This window comes from Apis dorsata, unplaced genomic scaffold, assembly GCF_000469605.1.
Source record: "Apis dorsata unplaced genomic scaffold, Apis dorsata 1.3 scaffold_787, whole genome shotgun sequence".
Taxonomy (NCBI): Eukaryota; Metazoa; Arthropoda; class Insecta; order Hymenoptera; family Apidae; genus Apis; species Apis dorsata.
This window is the reverse complement of record NW_006263931.1, coordinates 379374-383943: the sequence shown is the minus strand read 5'-3', so window position 1 is coordinate 383943 and position 4570 is coordinate 379374. Positions and strand designations below refer to the sequence as shown.

Sequence of the window (4570 nt, the reverse complement as noted above, 5' to 3'; positions counted from 1 at the left end):
ATATATATATATATATATATATATATATATATATATGCTGACGATTCATGCCCTTAGGCATAAAGCATAACGTATTCTCGTTGCACACAAAGTGGAAAAAAGTATCGGTTGATTATTCTCGAACTATTTCTTTTTCGTGTTTGGAAACAGTTAGCGCGGGTCTCGAGGGCAAAACTGTGTGTGTTTTTAATAGAAAGTGGAAAGTTTATAGAAAACGACCTTCGAGCTTGGCGAGTTTGGGGAAGGATTGCACACACGATTCGAACACAAGTGCGAACCAAATCTGAATCTCCTCCACTTGCGCTTGCTGTGTGAATTTTTTACCGTAAATCTCGCGTGTATACTCTCATTTTTCCCATTTTGTCTCGGTGTTTGAATGCATCTATTGTGCGGATTGTGTTTAGGTTGCATCGACTATCTTTACGTGTACATTTCTATCTATGTTAAACCTTGTACACAGGACTTTTTTTACGTTAATCTGTCGCTGTGGCGTAATCGATCGCGGTACTTTTCTCGAGGAGTTGCATAGAAACTATTGTTTCTGTTGTACCAATTGCGAGGAGGGGAGGAAAGAAACAGTAAAAAGGAACGTATTTCATCGAAAAAACTATTATTTCTCGTCGAATCGAAACGAACACGAGATGAGCACTTTCTGCGTTTGATTTTTCTCTCTCTTTTTTTTTTTTGTTCTCCATAAAAAAATACAAATATCAAAGGATGCTCGTTTCGAAGTTTTTTCATATTTTTTTTTTTTTTTTTTTTTTTTTTTTTTTCGATTTCGATTTCACACATCTCTCGTTTTAAACATCGCTTGTCAAGCAAACTTCCCCGTTATCTGAACTGGACCGCTTGAAAATTTATACTGGCAGCTCTTTTACCTCTGATCCAAGTAGATATAGCCTAGACATCGCTATACATATGCGTCTGCGTTTACTTGCACGAAAATTTATACAGTGTTCTGCCTCTATATGCATCATTATACATATACATATATATATAACATTATTAAACTTTATACAATTCGTATTTCCAGAATTTTTAAATTATCAACTTCGAGATTCGCGTTAAATATAATGGATCCTTTTTTTTAAATTTTTTTTGTCTAATGAATTTTTCTTCTTAAACGTACGTAAATAAAAACGAAGAAACTCAAAGAAATATATTTCTAACTTTTTAAACATTTAATCATTATCTGAATCTTGTATAAATTCTCATTTCACAATAAAATATAAAAAAATGTATGTTATTTCTTCTTTTATTTTCTTTGCTATGATCGCGCCTTCACGAGCCCTATTTTCTCTTCGATTTAGCGCTGCGTAGAAATGCATTTCAGTTTCGTTACATTCCGCGTTTTTAATTAAAAAAAAAAAAAAAAATCTCATATCGAACGTCTCTTGGAAACGTTTTCTTAGATTCTTCTGCCTCGCCGCATTTGTTCTCGCCTGCACGACAATGAATAACATATATTTTTACTATACCGCTTGACCGTATCCTTCCACCATAGGTGGTGCGTAATATGCTTCCCTTTGGACTTCAGGCCGATTGTAGCGATTAATCGTTGCAATTAGACCGCAGCAAATGAAACTTGAAAAACTATTATTATGGTGGATCATAGAATCATAACCGTTCATTTCTATGTAAATTCCGTAAAATCACTCATCCCGTGAATCCTCATCGAGGCGCACATTTGGCGCGTTTCGAAAAAACTCTCGATCGTGAAATTGCGACGATTAATCGTCTCTACGATCGGACAAGAGAATCAAACTCGAGACAATAATTTCCTTGTCGTACATAATCGCAGGAAACAGGCTGGCAGGATAATCGCGTCACCGGCTAATGAGCAACGAATTTAATTATCGCTCGGGGGATGCGAGACGACACCTGCTAATATTAGACGAATTTGGTGGCAAATTACGCCCACGCGAAACCATCAACTTCACCTAACAAATTAATCAATGTGCGTTACCACGGATTAGCAGATCCGTTGATGCAAGCCTCTCGTTTCACATTCCTGTATATATCGTCGTATATATTCCTTCAACAACTTGAACAATTGAACTTCAATTCTCATTTTTTAATTTCTCGGCAAACGCAAGAATTTATTGCGCACGGATAAAATCCTTTCATCGCAAGAAAATCCTGCAATTTTTTTTTTTTTTTTTTTACGGTGGAAAGAGTCTAACCGTTTTTGGGAAAAAATCTAGCGTTGACCCACATTTTCGCCGCGATTACCGCGATTTTACTAAATTCTGTTCGGTCTGAAAATTATTCCCGTCTGGCCTATTTTCCATTGTCAACGCTACGTCACAAGTAATCGATCCTATAGTCCTGTGCGTATTGCAGTTGAAATGTCGAATCTGTGTAAAAATTCGATCGGTTTTTCGTGGAAAACAACGGAGAAACAACACTTGTGAAATATGGGCTCGGGTCATCAGATAAACTGCTGAAACGTTATATCGTGTAATATCGCGTCTTTTACAAAATGGCGTCCTTAATAATTATCGGTTCGATTCGGCGTCGACGATGAATTATCCTTCGCGATCTGTTATCTCTCTGTTTAAACACATTAAACATCGCGTTTCGATGTAGCCATAGGAATACGAAATCGTAATTCGAAATTTCGATCGATATCTATAACAACGATGTTGTTTCCGTTTCAGTTTCAATTATATTTCTATTTCGAAATTAAATTTGATGAAAAAAAGAAATACGCGAAAATACAATGGGATATAAATATTAACATTTTATTCATATCTTAGATAATCGTTGATGATTAAACGGAAAGAATGTTTTATGAAGGGAAACGATGAAAATAAATCTACTCTTCAGTGTAAATTAATTTATTTATATATCGCGCGAAGGGAATATTATTGGAACGTACCGCGGCGAAGAAATCTCTTATTTTTCTCGCTTCCTTTTCCACCCGCGTTCGCAAACTTTTACTTTCATCCAGACTTCTTTCAAATGCATCTGCATTTAACGGGAACGCGAGTTATTCCTCTGGTAGAAATGAGAACGTTAGCCCGTGGAGATAATTAATTCATAGCCACCGAGTCGAGTGACGCTTGAAAATGGAAGGGAGTTAAAGCGTGAGCGAGAAGGAGGCGGACTTATCAGTTTCAGTGCCGGCTATTGATATGCCCGGAAATCCCCTTGACAGTTTTCTGAGTTGAATTAAAGGCTATGAACATGGACGACCGAGAAAAGTCAACTGACGATAATATTACGTGATATCGTAATATCGCGTCAGTTCTCTGTATTTCAATTAAAAAAAAAAGGAAAAAATTAATGAAAAATTTTTATTTAATGCACAACAATTTTCATTTCGCGATTACTTTCGTTGGTCACTTTCTACCGTTTTTAATACAATTGAATGATCTTTAAATGTCAATACCCAACGACCCCTCCTTCTTTTCCTTCCTTTTTTCTTTTAACCTTCGTTTTTTTTTTTTTTTTTTTTTTTTTTTTCCTATTTTCCCCCCCTTTTTTTTTTTTTTTTTTTTTTTTACCTTTTTTTTTTTTTTTTTTTTTTTTTTTATTTCTCTCGTTTCTTCCATATTTTTGAACACGAGCTTTTTCTATCTCAATGTTGAATTAATCTTACGTGCACATATATGTATATATATATATATATATGTACATGCACGTTGCACGATCTTTTCGATTAATTAAAATTTTGATTGTTTCTTTACTTTTTGTTCCGTTGTCGTGCTTGTGATATATATAGATCTGAATTAAGTAAGCTTAGAAGATTTAAATAAAACGAAATGCATGCCTCCTGATAGAAGAATCCCACTTTCGAGACGATCGTTCTACTTGTGCTCAATGAAAACATGAAACTATTTTTTTATTATATCGATCCCGTGATTTAATAATTTCATGCCACGAAATGAATTCTCATCGATCTCTTATGTTCAGCTATGCAAAACCGACATCGCAAAACGGATGTGATCGATTAACTTTAATGCAATAAACATTTTCAGATTCTTCAAATCAAACTGATCACGCGCATATAGATTGAATCAGTTTGTGAATTAATCGAACCATTGATTTTTCGATTCAATTCGTTCTCTGAAATGATCCATTCGTAATAAATTGGTTCGATTAACAGTCGGATCAACAAAAAACAGTACGATATGTATTAAAATTTCAACAACTTAAATGTATGATGAATTTTTTTTTAGAGACAATAACTTATTTTAACCCATTATATATTTTTCTTCAAGGGAATGAATAATAATAAAAGAAATGCTATGTTTATATTTACAATTAACTTTTGCGAATGAAAATTATTAAACGATATTCTAAAGAAAAGTTGAAAAGTGACAAATAATTCTGTTTTTTTAAAAGTTTAAAACGAAAAAATGTGCCATTATATGTTTTTCAAGGTTCTTTAAAGGAATGAATTAATAAAAAAAATACGATATTAATATTTACAATTAACTTTTGCGAATGAAAATTATTAAACGATATTCTAAAGAAAAGTTGAAAAGTGACAAATAATTCTGTTTTTTTAAAAGTTTAAAACGAAAAAATGTGCCATTATATGTTTTTCAAGGTTCTTTAAAGG

At 33.6% G+C, this 4570-nt stretch overlaps 1 protein-coding gene across 1 annotated transcript in view; it reads left to right on the top strand.

Annotated features, from left to right (window-relative positions):
* Window positions 1-4570, top strand: part of LOC102677863 (mucin-5AC) — a 44289-nt gene that overhangs the window by 23073 nt on the left and 16646 nt on the right. The window lies entirely within an intron of this gene.